This window comes from Ictidomys tridecemlineatus, chromosome 1 (assembly GCF_052094955.1).
Source record: "Ictidomys tridecemlineatus isolate mIctTri1 chromosome 1, mIctTri1.hap1, whole genome shotgun sequence".
Taxonomy (NCBI): domain Eukaryota; kingdom Metazoa; phylum Chordata; class Mammalia; order Rodentia; family Sciuridae; genus Ictidomys; species Ictidomys tridecemlineatus.
Window position 1 is genome coordinate 230,503,070 of NC_135477.1, and position 15,353 is coordinate 230,518,422.

A 15,353-nucleotide genomic window follows, 5' to 3' on the forward strand; every position below is an offset into this window, starting at 1 on the left:
CCTATGTGTACTTTCCAGCATAATGGGCTATGAGAGAAGATGGAACAACTAAATATTCCACTTTACCTGATTTAAACCTGTTGACTTTGAATACAGAAAGTGAATTTAAAGCTACTTTTTTCAAATTATTTTCTTAAAAATCATCACTTAAATGCTTAATTTACTTTTACTTCAAAGCCATTATTATTTACATATGCATCTTCTCAAAGAAATCTAAGTCAATTCACTGGTATAAGTTTATTAAGGAATTTGGTGATTTCTAATCTAATTATTTACTTTCTAATGTGAATAAGAATAAAATAGATCAATTTTCTTATGCATATAATATCCATTATTTTCTCAAAATAAGGGTTTATTTATTTTCTTTATGAAAATCTACTCAAAAAGAAAAATGTTATCTACATTGCAACAGGAATTTTCAGTAAATAAAAGTTCTAAAAGTCACATTTTTATTTGACTAATTTTCTTAAATGCCCATAAGTATGAAGATGGAGATAAAAATAATATTTTTGGTCTCTGTTTCTTAAACTTTTGTGAACATATTTCATTTTTTTGTGAAAATATCTATAAACCAAAATAATCCTCCCTCTTTTGAAAAGTGATTATGAGTTAATACTGGAACATTTTGAAATGTTAGCATAAATTTTGTTTATGAAAGAATGTGTTTCCATAATTTCCTTAAAAAAATAACAAGAAGTTTTGAAACCAAGAGTTCAAACAAACAAAGTCTTCATTTAATGTGTGTGTATGGAAAGAAAGATAATTTTGCTAATTTTAGTTGTAGCTTTAAAATGTTGTATATGAAAGTCATATTTAAATTCAAGACAAAATAAAAACTGAGATAAAATCATTAATAAATTGCTCAGTATGGTGGCACACTCCTATAATCCTGGATACTCTGGAGCCTGAGGCCCAAGATTGCATGTTTGAGGTCATCTTCAGCAAATTAGTGAGACTCTACTCAAAATAGAAGTTAAAAAGGACTGGGGATGTATACTCTTAGTAAAGCATGTGGAGGTTCATTTTCCAGTACCCATAAATAAATACCAACAAATAAATAAATACTAAAAAGATCTTACTAGTTTGATGGTCTGATGCAGAAAGAAGTAATCTACTGATGAAACTATTACAATGCTTGGTATATACTAGTGCTGTTAATATGTCTATTTTCTCTCTTTTTTTCTATTCTTCAAATCATATATAAATATTAATTGAGAAACCAAATGTTGTTTTCAAAATATTATATTATACTGAGTAACTGAGGTGAATATCTGATATTTAATATGTTGCTCCTCAGACATTTTTGTACGATAGTCATATATAATGCCTTTATATAACTCATTCTGTGAGATTTATATGGAAGAAAATAAAATCAAGTCAACATGTTTTAAATCAGTTATTTCATAGTAATGGAACAACACCTGTGTGTAAGCAAATGTGTGTCAATTAAATATATATATATAATATATATGGATACATAGTATATAATATATATTTTTATGATGTATATTTATAGTTTATATATTATAATATTATATTTTGTTTGTTATATATCTAAATTTATAAATAAGTCATCCAAAATTTATTCCATGTATGCTTCTTACCCCATTATTTGTCAGATTAAAGCCTGTCAATTTATTCATCACATAGTTGTCTTATGAATTCCAGAGATAAGTGAATTACTCAGAATGAATTTACAGTTTCTCAAGGAAAGTATTTTGTGGCAGCTACCTCTGAATCTCCAACAATTCTTCAGTATCACTGCCTGAGAGCAATGTGTGTTTAGTGGGTGTACCTTTAATCTTAGGTACAAGTATATCCTTTGTTCTGTAAATAAGAATCTTAAATTCAAAACAATTCTCCTCTATTATAAATTATTTATATTGAAAAAAGTAAACATTTGTTGCTGATTATGAAATAAATTTTTAAAAGAAGACTTATCTATGTACAATTGGCCCATATAATTATTATAAGAGAATCTAACAAATTAATTTCTATTTTCAGATATTTTTAATAATTCACAGTGTCAACATTTCATCTTTGTTTCTTTCTTCATAAGGTTCATGAGATTTTCCTCTTTTTTCTCTTTGTAGAGTGTAAACAATTCGTCTTGAATTAACTCATGTTCTCCTTTGAACTTATAATAAAATTACCTATGCTGCATGGAACTTCAATAATTTACTAGATTGAAATTTGGTAGCATTATCATTTTATTGGTAAGTAATATTAACATAATAAACATTTTTTTATCCAATCAACATCAGAAAATAGTTTTGTTAATTAAAATGAAACAGCTAATATGAAAAATTGTTAAGAAAAATAGCAAAACAAATATGATACATTTATAATATTTGTTTTAAAATATCTGAATATATAGCATTCACCAATCTCCAAATTCTCAATGGAGGGAAATGTCTTATCTCTTATAATGGATCTGCTGTTCCTTGGGGGTAATGTCATCTTTCTTGTGAACATTACACATAATGAATCATCTGTGAATCGAAAATTGATTTAGTTCAATTGAAGTAAGAACTTAAAAATACTTTCAAAATAACAACATTTCTGATTTATCTGAAATTTCCATAGGTTTTTTAATTGCTTAATTTTTCTCTTAAATTACAATGTATTTTTTGCAAATCACTCTCTCAAGTCTGAGGAAATATTTCAACCTAGTCTACACAGTTATTGATTTCCTTATGTTTATGAACCTCGTTGTTTAGTGTAATGTTTAAATAAATTTCATAATAACAAGTTTAGCAATCTTGGAAACAGGACATAAGAAAATAAAGTTTCCCGTGTTCATCAGGAAGGAGCAACCGATAATAGATCAGTCTGCTGGGACAAATTATTATAAAATTGAAAAAAATATACAGAAAGCCATTACTCTTGGAGATCAGAAACCAGACAGTGGCAGGAAAAAAAAAAATCATCCTTCTGAGAAAAGTAAGATATACCAAATAAGTGTCTAGAATCCCTGGAGATTTGATAATACATTTATTATATCAGTGCATCCTGGTGGTTTAACATTTTAAAACCAATGAGCATACAGATACTTCTTTGTGTGGGGTTACAACCAAGAAACTCAGAATAAGTAAAAACATCAAAAATTGAAAATGCATTTAATACACTTAACATACAGGACATGAGAGCTCAGCAACAGAGTAGTACAATACAGATAACAGGTTGTTTAACAAGTAACTGCATGACTGACAGGGAGCTGCTGTTGCCCAGCGGAAATAAATCATTAGCTCAGGGAAAATCAAATTCAAATTTCAATGTATAATGTTTAAAGAAGGTATCATTTTCACACCATTGCAAAGTCAAAAAACTTGAAGTTAAGACAATGCAACCTGGGGGCCATCTGTTATTTGTAACATATGTGTACACACATTTTTTTCCAAAGAAACCAAAATCTATTTTTTAATTTAACCAAAACACAATAAATTAAAACTTGAAGGGATTTCCTCAATATATGCACTCAAAAACTCTAATCAAAAATAGTTATCTCTATCATTAGTAATTAGGAAAATGCAAAGTTAAAATTATACTAAGATTTCACCTCCAACCAGTCAGAATGGCAGACATGGGAAATACAATGATAAATTCTAAAAAGGACGTGGAGGAAAAGGAACACTTTTACACTATTGGTAGGATTGTAAATTAGTGACAGCACTATGTAAATCGATATGGATGTTTCTCAAAAGATTAGAAATGAAGCTACTATATGACCCAGTTATAGCACACCTCAATATTTATCTTAAAGAATTAAAGTCTTCACACTATAGTGATATATGCATATCCATGGTTATAGCAACACAATTCACAGTAACCAAACTATGGAACCAAACTAGGGGTCCATAAGTAGATAAATGGAAAAAGAAAATGTTATATACATATATATCACATTTACATATATATCAAATTTACATATATATACACATATCCATATATATATGTGTGTGTGTGTGTGTGTGTGTGTGTGTGCATATAGACAATGACGTTTTATTCAGCCACAAAGGAAAGTGTCATTTTGTCATTTGCAGGAAAATGAATGAAACTTTAAACCATTAAATTAAGCAAATTTTGCCACACTCAGAAGGTTACGTGTATATGTTTTCTCTCATATGTGGAAATTAGAGAGGGAAAAGGAAAAGAAAGTTGGGGGAAGATCTCACAAAAATCAATGAGAGAACAGTAAAATAGTTGAAAGTAACCAGGGAATGGGAGGAAGGGACCGAAAGGGAAGGCGTTGGGGAGTGGTGATGGCCAAATTATATTGTTTATATTATGAGAAGATACAAATATATAACAACAAATCCCATCAATAGGTACAACCATGGTGTACCAATAAAAAATGTGGGAAAAAATTTTGATCACATAGAAGTAATGAGAAAAATGCAAATTTCCAAGGTCTAGGGTTGGAGGAGGAAGAGAGGAAGGTAAACCTCTGTCAGGGGATACAAAGTGAGAAAGGAAGAACAAGTTTTGGTGTTTTATTGCATCATAGGGTGATGATAGTTAAATTTCATGAATGTTTTAAGATTACTAGAAATGTGGATCTTGAATGAAGGAATTATAAAAATCTGAGTGGATAGCTATGCTAATTACTGAGATTTGATCATGATGTGCACATTCTGAAATATTCCACTGCACCCTCATAAACATGCACAATTTCATTCCATCAAATATAAGTAATATAACTAAATCATCCTGGGTGGACCTTATACCTAAACTTAAAAATTAAACATGTAATCTTTATAGAGAAGCTTTTAGGAGTAAATATTAAGATGTTCAGCAAGCAAAAGTTTTATAAACAAGACAAAGAATCATTATAAAATAAAACACTTTTTTAGCTCAAAGTAATTAAAATTTCTTGTTCTTAAAAAGTAAACAAATATCTGGTTCTTAAAAAGTAAATAAATTAGAAAACTCTGTAGAAAATATAAACATATCAAAACTTTAGTATATAAAAATAACTCTTAAAACTAGTTAAATAACCAACACAAAGATGTAAGAAACTTAGATAATGAACAGATATATCCACATGACAAATGAGAAGTTGAAAATATTTTCAAAATCTCTGTCATTAGTGAAATAAAACCACAATATAATTCCACAATATTCCACATGAATGAATAAAATGAAAGGGACGATAAACTCTCAAAGATAATGTAGAGCAATCAGAAATTTTGTATTTTCTAAAATATTAAAACTATATTGGAAAAAAGGTTTTTTAATGAAGTTAAACATGAAATAATGTTCTGATTAAAATGTTCAATTATGAATATATATCCAGTTAAATGAAAAATGTATCTATGCAAACACTGGGTATAAATATTCACAGCAGCTTTAAGTAATACCCCAAATTGGAAACAAACCAAATGCTCATCAACAGGAAAATAAATGAGTACATTGTAATATCATCACACAATGGGATATTATTAATGAATAACAAATAAATTTTGTACTGTTATCATGAATATGAATGAATCTTAAAATATTGCACTGTTCAACAGCAGCTCAGAGTAAGCATGTTTTATGTCTGAAATCATATATACCTTGTGTTTTTTTTTATACGATGCTCCTGAAGTGGGAAATATTATTGTAAAATAAATCACAACATTATTATAGCTGATGTGTGAGGGGTATGGGCATCAATTTAAAGAAGCCCTTTTTTTTCCTAGTTTCTGAAAATTTGTCATACCAAGAGTGGTGTGGTTACACAATGACTGTACATATGTAAAACTCATCAAAGTATAATAAGATCTGGATTTTTCAATGCATGAGGATATTACTCAATTACAAACAAATCACACACAAGAAAAATGGAATCTTTGTGAATTCTTGAACAAATCTTAATTGTCAATATATAGTTCATTGAGGGAATCAAGACAATAAGTTTTACACAAAATAAATAATAATTGGAGAGTGAATTTAATGATGTTAAAAGTGAAATTCATCAATTGTAAAACTAATATTTAATAGCCTATGTAGGACTAGAATATTTTATTCTTATACATAAAAATTTAGAAAACCATTTCTAACCTTTCTTATGCATATTTTCTTGTGTTTTCCTATAGGTAATTCTGGCCATGTACCAAGTGGTGTTTAATATTAAATTATCATTTATAGAGTTTACATTTATTATGCCATTATGTACCAGGTAGTGGATTAAGATACATAATTGGAGTCTCATTATAAACTTTGTTACAAATGAGACAATCTGTTGAAAATGTGTCCAAGTTTCAATTGCTTATATAGAACTGAAAACAAGCTTAGATGGTTTTACCCAACCCCACATTCAGTAGTCTTAAATATTAAGCATCACAGCACTACTGAGATAATTTGAAGACTTTATTAACAATATAATGGTAGTTAATACAAGTAAATTGATACCCTTGGTGAAGCTACAAGGGTATCGTAATGGAAGAGTACCTATATTTAAAAAATAAAATCATTAAAAACTACAAAAACTTAAAAATTTCTAAAATGTGTTCTGATAAAAATTCTAGAATTTATTTTCTGTAACCACTAAATTCATGCAATTTCAACTTACATTATAAACTAAGCCTTTTAGGAGTCTTTTCATATAATTTTGGAGCAGAATATAACATTTTAAGTGTGATTTTTCTGATATGAAATATATTAGGAGAGTTTGTTAATACACTATAACGTTGAGGTCAATCATATAGCATAGTTCCATATTTATTTAAAACAGAGGCTAACGAATCTTTTTTTTGAAAATATTCTAGAATACATCCAAGAATATATTATGCGTTTTGGTTATGTGTACCCAGGGTTACTTATTACCAAAGAAAAGAATTGGAAATAATTTTCAAAATGATTATGTACAACAACAAAATATTCTAATGCTTATACAGACCACTAGATGATAATTTTACAATTGAAGAGTATAAACATCAAACATTATTTCACATATGCACAGGGAGCTTTTGGAATATATATTATATCAGCAATGTTCAAAATACTAATCATTAAATGCCAAAAATTTCCCAAAGCTATTGAAGTTGTACACATCAACTAATGTAAATTCATTATCACATCATATTGAAAATGAATAAACATTGTGTTTGTTTCAGTTTAAATAAATATACTCGTTCTAATTTTTTAGAATATGGTACTTATAATAGCATATTATAATAAGAAAGCTCTGAAAATAAATATTAATATATTAAGTAAATATAAAAAAAAAACCAAGAATATAGTAGATATAGTAATTACCTTACCAAACTCCTTCTCACTGTGTAGAACCACAGAAGTTTTGAATGGAGGTGACTACAAGTGGAAATTAAAATACAGGCCTTAATGATATCAAACAGATAAGGATAACTGCATAACAATAGTCAATTCAACACATTCCAGTTAAGTATACAGATTTTTAAGGACAGAGAATAAAGTTCCAAAATGACCTAATAGCAATGACATTTTTAATGGCTATCTGAAGTGGCAATTTCCACAGGACTTGAATGAGGATGCATGCATCCTGATTTTAAGATGGCACTTGTATTGTTACTAAGTTACCGGTTAGCACAGTGCTTGTTACTGGTCACTGTAAGACAGTAACACTAAGGTAAAAGATCACACAAAAAGCAAGGCAAAAATGGGAAGATCACAGAGAAGTGAAACAGAGATCTGATCAAAGCAAATCCAAAGCCAACTATGAATTTTATAGATAAATGAGTCAATTAAACATTGTTTATCCAAGAGCAAATTGAATAATATTTTTCTGTGTGTTATTATTACTTACAACAAAGAAATTTTGGCAGGTACCTACAAGATGGCTCCAAAGTTTACATCCAGGAATTCATGTACTTGTATATTCACTTGCTACCTGTAATAGAATTGGCTCAGTTTTAAAAAATAAAATATTGCAGAAGTAACAATGTGCAATTTCTGAGCCTTGGTCATACAGAAGATGGTTGTCTCCCTATTAGTCATCCTGGGATAACTCTTACTGAGTCACCAGCTACCTTGATGTCAGTATACTCCAGCAGTCCTATGGAGAAGTCTATGAGGTGAAGAACTGAATTTCTCTGCAATGTTGACAGGGAGATGATGTAGACTTGTAGAAGCTGTATCCTCAAGGCCGAATCACCTTGAAGTGACTGAAGCCCAACCAAAACATTTATGGCAACACCATGGGTTACCCTGAATCTGGATCACCACTTATCCCTTGCCCTTATGACTGACCCACAGAAACTGTGAACCATATTTGTGGATTGTTATTTTGAGTCACTATACTTGAAGTACATTTTTCTATGCAGATGTATAAGGAACACATTGATGCATATACATGTACACAAAATTTTCAGACCAGTATTTTATTACCTTGATCATTGATTCGAGCAATATAAGTTTCTCTGGGTTGTATTCCATTTGTACTAAGAAAAAGGCATCAATAAGCATCAAAATATTGTCATGAAAACTGAGGAAAAAATAGAATTGATAAACAAGGAATATATAAATGCTGTTTTCTAGTCCTTGGACTTAGTTTTGTACATGGTATGTATAAGAGAAAATGCAACCGTGTTTTGAGGCAACCATTCATATTACTACGCACACATGAAATCACTGCCGCTGTTTAGAATATGATTACTAGTGACAGAAAGATCTTTCTGACTCAGGAAAAGAATGAAAAATTAGCCTCTCCCTAACTTTAGCTTCTTTAGAAGTACTTCTGTCCTGCAAACAATAAATGATAGCTGCATTTTGATAAATCAATCAGGTGGTAAAAGTTCTCACATTTAGTACACACACACACACACACACACACACACACACACAAAAGAAATTGTTTTAGGTAAAATGGAAATGTATAATATAATTTAGTGGTCATTGAGTTATATAGAGAGTGAAAAATTTGTTAGACAGTTAAGTTAGGTGGAGGGATAAGGAGTAGAGAATACCCATGTACTTAACAACATTTAATTAACCAAGTTCTATGAGCCAAAAAATTTACTCCAAAAAATTTTGGAAATGATATGAAGAAGAAAAATAAGACTCCAGTCCTAAATTTGAGATTGTTATAATGAAATAAAGATTAAAAAATATAAAATCAATTGTAATAAGAACTTGCTATAAGTAATGCATGCAGAAAGTCAGACTGTAGAAGGGGACAGCTGTGAGACTGGCTTAAGAAATTGAGAAACAATTCAAAGATGTTGTGACATTTGAAATAGTTCCTAAAGGTAAACTATGATAAAGGAAGACAAAATAAAAACGAAGACATTGAGAAATGCAAGGATTATGACTTGCTGCAAAAACATGTCCTTTTGGGGTTCTATGAGTACAACAATGATACACACTTGTACAGAGGATTAACTTAGAACAGAGAAGTTTGCGTTGTGTTATCAAACTTATACTTGTCCTGCTTTGAGTTTATTTCTTAGCTAATTGGAATGCATTTGTAGGAGGAGGGGGAGTGCATGGGATTAGTAGTAAACACAGCTGCAGTATAAATCAAATATTCATTGAACACAGGTTTATTAACCTAGCTTCACATTAGAATCACATATGCCATGGCCTTAAACTCTGACATGCAAGAGAATCAGAGGAAAGCTTGATAATACTGGTACTGCGAAGCCACAGCCATAGAGATTCTGATTCATCAGGCCTGGATGGAACCTGAGGATTCGCCTTACTGAGTTGCCAAAGACCACACTTGGAGAACCACTGATTTGTAATTTAAAATTCTGAGACCCTTTTCTAAGATGACTGAATTTCTGTATGCTGACATGGGCAGAGTGGATTGTATGCCACTCAAAATCTTTAAAAGCTATAGTAAGCAGTCTAAGTTAAAATCCAAAAATTGCAAAAAATAATTTAAAAACTAGAGTAATGACAAAATAGATGTTTTTGCAATGGATAATATTATACGTCCACTAATCAGATCATGAGGTGTTCAGATATTTGGTCACACATTATCCTGGGAATTTCTGCAAGAGAGTACTTGGATGAGATTGACATTGAAGTTGGTAAACTGAATAAAGCTGATTGCTTTCCTGAGTGCTGGTGGGCCTCATCCAAATAGGTGAGGCTTTAAAAAGCAGAAATTCTTACACATAAAAGATAAATTTCCTAACTAATGCCATTCAAGCTGAACCCTCAACTCCTGGTGCTACAACCGCATGCCAGCCGTTAGCTTGAGACTGGGGATGTTAAAAACTGCAGGTTTTGCAATTGCTAACTTTCATGTTAATGTGAGAAAAGACTTTGTAATAAATCTATCCTTCCTATTTCTCTTTGTGTCTTTCTCTCTCTCTCTTCATGCGTATGCATACATTCATACACACAAGTAATCCCAATTATTTGTGCACACATTTGTATATATACACCCAAATTCATATGCTAAAACTGCATGCTGTAAATACATAGATACATCTGGAAACAGAAAAATATGCATGCACACCATTACGCATCCTTCACCTCCAGACATAATCCATGCACTATCCTATCTATGAAATCTTTGCAGATCTTCCTAGAGAGATTAACATACCGGTTTTATGTTTCTCTAGCCATAAAGTGCTGCCAAAGCCATAATGCAAAGTTCTGCTTACTTGGTCTTCTGCATAAGAATCTTATAGTCTTCAGAGGCAAAAATTATCTCTCTCCACATATTAAAACATACAGTAAAGGTATATCAAATTCATATTATACTGGCACAAAAATAAAGTGATAAATGGAACAGAATAGAGAACTCAGACCTCTGAATATATATGAATATAATATTGTGAAGAATCATGAGGAAACTTTCTGGGTGATGGCTCTCTTACATATCCTAATAGGATTTGGAATTGCAATCATAGGTATATACAGGACTTTGAATGTTATGTTTAAGATTTGTACGTGCATAATATACAAATTTTATCTGAAAAGAAATGGTAAATTTGAAAAAAGCATGTCTTTTAGTTTCCCTAAAATATCATATAGTCTAGCAAACATTGTTTATTAATATATTCTGAGTTAACTAATATATTTTAAGATAGAGATTTTAAACTGTACTAAATCAAAGTGCTATGTACAATGGTAGTTAAGGAAAGAGAAAATTCTGAATAAACAAAGAATCATTCACCTACTAAAATGTCAGAAAGAAATCAGGGTAGGATATTGAACTTGGCTATTGGATAGTCATTGATAATCATTCCAGCATGGTCTAAAGTACAGTAAGGATAAATTTACGCACCACACAAGAGAGTGCATAAAAGGAAAATTGAGTCATAGTATGTACCTTTGAAGGAAAGTTTATTATTCAATAAGAATAACCCCTCTTTAGTTTTGTTTCTTTTGTACTGGAGATTGAACCCAGGGGCATTTAATCATTAGCCCACATCTCCAGATCTTATTTATTTATTTATTTATTCATTTATTTATTAAATTTGGGACAGGGTCTCACTAAGTTGCTTAGGACCTTGCTAAATTGCCAAAGCTGGCCTTAAATTTATGATGTTACTGACTCAACCTTCTGATTTGCTCAGATTATAGGTGTGTGCTGCTGCACCTGGATCCCCTCTTCATTTTTTGTGATATATTATATAAGGCTATATCATGTAGAATTCTAAAGATTGTAGCAAAATATTCTGTTCCTTTGTTACCAGTCCAACTCTAATCCGGATACTGTCATGGAATGATGGTGCAGATATAATTAAGGCTCCAAGTCAATATATAAATTATTACATGGGTGAACCTGAGCCAATTAAGCAAACTGACTGCAAATGAAGAGATTTTCCACCTAGTCACAGAAGAAAGAAATTCAAAACATGAGAAGAACACATGCTTGTTTGTAGAAGGTGAGGGTCACAGGAGAAGGAACATAGGCCTCCTCTAGGTGGAAGTTACTGCCCCAGTTGGAAACCAGCATGGAAGTGGAGCATGGAAGTGGAGCGTTAACTAGTGCTTATTATTATTTTTTTTTTAATCAGGGAAGTAGATTTACCAACAAGAAAAATGAGACTGAAATCAGATCCGTTCCAGAGCAACCAGAGAAGAGGTTATCCTGGTAGACATATGACTTCAGTATTGTAAGACTTTAGCCAGAGAACCCAGTTGAATCTACCTGGACTTCTTTCCTACAGAATTGTTGCCTTTTTCTGTTACACAACAAAAGAAAAGTCATGTAAGCTATCAAATGATTGTGCTGTAGGGTAGATAAAAGAGTATAAAATTATTTAAAATGGAATTGTTCTCAAGGTATTTATTTGGAAAGTACTGTTCCCCAAGATCGTGACATGTGATAGATGTATTTCCATCTAGCTTCCTAACCACAGCTTACTTATTGAATTTATATTATTGATAGTGTCGTCTTTACAATTATGAAAATAAACTTACATCACAATATGAATTTCAAAAGTAAATAATAAAGTGTACCTGAGATAGCTAAAATACCTGATTTATGCTTGGGCTAAAAGAGGGTCAGCTTTTCCAGTTGAAAATACTGGAATTAACATGGCTTTAGAAAGTTGAATATTTAGGTTCATATATTTTATGGGTCTCAATTTACTTACTGAAGTCACCTCTGTTTCACAAAGATTAGTTAAAATCATATGTCTGTAAAGGTATCCATATAAGATACTAGTGCTGTTTAGCAACAGCAGGTAAAAATACAGTCCAGGCACACATTTCTGTCTTTACCTGTGGCAAAGCAGCTGAACAATCTGTTCTAGAACTACAGGATGGAAGATGTCAGAGACAATGATGACATAATTAGCAGCTGCAATGCATCCAGCTCTACCTGAATGGTTGTGTGCTTTTCAATTTTACCACCCTTCAGTACCACGCAATACATGTGACACAGGAAAGTTCTTCGCTTTGCACAGGAGTGCTTTGCTCTCCTGCCCTCTTAAATACTGGCACATTCCCTCTTCTTCACAGAGGGTGCACATTTCTCTTACTTGCACAAACGCCTAGGTAGACTGAAAATGTATTTGCAAACAGTAAGTACTAAAAACAATTCCACAGAACACTCAGCCTTTCAGAAACTATTACATTACAAAGATTTTTAAAAATCCAATTTGAAAAAGTGGCAACTAGATTTGTCAAAGCAAAATACACCAGAAAATACTTTGATAGCATGGCTGATGTTGAAGTTAAGGTTTATAAACAATTGTACAAAAGAGATTACCCACCAGTGTTAACAGGTAATTAGGCCAAGCAATAAGTGCATGAATGTACACTTTTCTAAAGCAATCTCCCAACACAACGATAAAAGTTTAACTAGTGCTTATTTTTTATATACTAGTTTATGATTATGATTAAATTATATTTTAGAAGTGCTCATTGATTTGTTCTCTAAGGCATTTTTTTTGCCACTGATAAAATTCAGAAAATTACAATTTAGTATATTGTTTTACTTAGTAGATATGTAATAACTCAGTTCTCATAAGATGTTAGCAATATTTTAAAAAGTTTCCTGAATATATAATTAGGATGTTACTTTAGTAAGAAACAGGCATTTCTTTTAGAAATGATGTCAATATATAGTTTCATGCTACAGATAAATTAATGTATATTTTATAAATTTGTTTCCACTTGATGCAAATATTATTTGGGCTTAGGTAGTGAATGAGAATTAATCTGAAGTATGGTTATTGATCTAATTACCACTGGAGTTTTTTTCTATTCCCTGTAAGATATTTTCAATGTTTTCATCACTATTTCCTGGACATGTTTACCTATTCATTCCTTATTTTTTTCAACTGATTTTTAATGAATCATTATGTAATAGTCATTAATTGCCCTTGAGTCCCTAAGAACACAAAATTACCCACCTAATATGGTTACTTTAGATAAATATTATTTAAAGTGAAAACAAAGGAACCCAATGAAAAGTAATTAGTAACACCTATTGAAAAGTAATTAGTAAATGCTTGCTTTTAAAATTGTGTTAAAAAAATCTAAATGGAAATCACTTGAGCTATACATCAGACACTAGAAAGGCAATATGTCAATCAATGGAAGGGTAACTGATGTGATACAGCAATCTGTATACGGGGTAAAGTTGGGAGTTCATAACCCGCTTGAATCAAACTGTGAAATATGATGTATTAAGAACTGTGTAAGGTTTTGAACGACCAACAATAAAAAAAATAAATAAAAAAATCACTTGAGCTAATTTTTCAAGTGCAAAAAGTAATATATATATATATATATATATATATATATTACTTTCATATATATATGAAAAGTGCAGGTAAAATGTAAAACATTGGAGAAGCCTAATCATTGATTTTTATGAAACAAAGGGCAATACAATAATTGAAAAACACAGCAAGGTTTACCTTTATACTAACAGGTGGCTATAATAAAAGGACAGATAATAAAAAGTTTAGGTGATTTTATGAAGTTGAGATCACACTGTTTTGTGGAATGTACAAATTGTGTGGACACTTGAGGAAAGGCTGGCCATTCATCCAATGTTTAAATTTCAAGTTATCGTAGGACAAAGCAATCCCACTCCTCACTATGTACCCAAGAGAAATGAAGACATGTCCACTTCAAATAATCTCACACTAATGCCCATAGCAGCATCAATCATACAATGTAAAAATTAAAAACAACACAAAATTCTATCACATAATGAATGAACAAATAAAGTGTATTATATCCAAAGAAAGGAATGTTTTTTGGTAATACAAAAGGATGAAGTTTTGATGACACAGTACAACATGACAACATGGGTAAACACTGAAATTAAGTAAAACCAGCCATAAATTATCACATACATATTGTATAATTATTTCATAAAATACCAATAATAGGCCAATCTATAGAAACTAATAGTTGATTAATGGCTTTGTGGGATTGCGGGAGTCTGAGCTGGATGGCTAAGGGGTGCAGAATATTGATTTGGAGAACCAAAAAGTATTCTAAAATTTATTGTGGCAAATAAGGTACACCTTTGTGATATACTGGAAGCTACTGAAGTATAGCATTTGAAGAATGAATTTATATTATATTGTGATAGTAGGAGCAAATGTAACTCCATTTTGTTTTATGACTTCATCCTGTAAAATAACCATGCCAAGTAGAAGAATCATGACTGGAGCAAGAGGGAAGCCACAATTGTCTTGCTAAGCTTTCTCTCAGTGTTTTTCTTAAAGAGGTCTGAGGATTGTTATTGAAATTCCATGAGTTATTCTTTTACGTTAAGTATTATAAAAGCTAATTGGAACTTATATTGGAGTTTCATATTGACAAAATTATTCAAGTGCTTTTATTAATTTTTCTTTTTTTTTCTGAAACTGCCACATATGAAGTATTTTTCTCAATGGCTTAAGTAATGCATAAATATAAGAGAAAAAATTCTCACAATTGGCAGGAGAATCAAACACTTTCCA

The 15,353-nt window shown here is 31.0% G+C and overlaps 1 protein-coding gene across 10 annotated transcripts in view; it reads right to left on the minus strand.

Moving 5' to 3' along the window:
- Cdh18 (cadherin 18) overlaps positions 1-15,353 on the minus strand; it is a 903,781-nt gene that overhangs the window by 42,084 nt on the left and 846,344 nt on the right. The gene's annotated exons all lie outside the window — the stretch shown is intronic.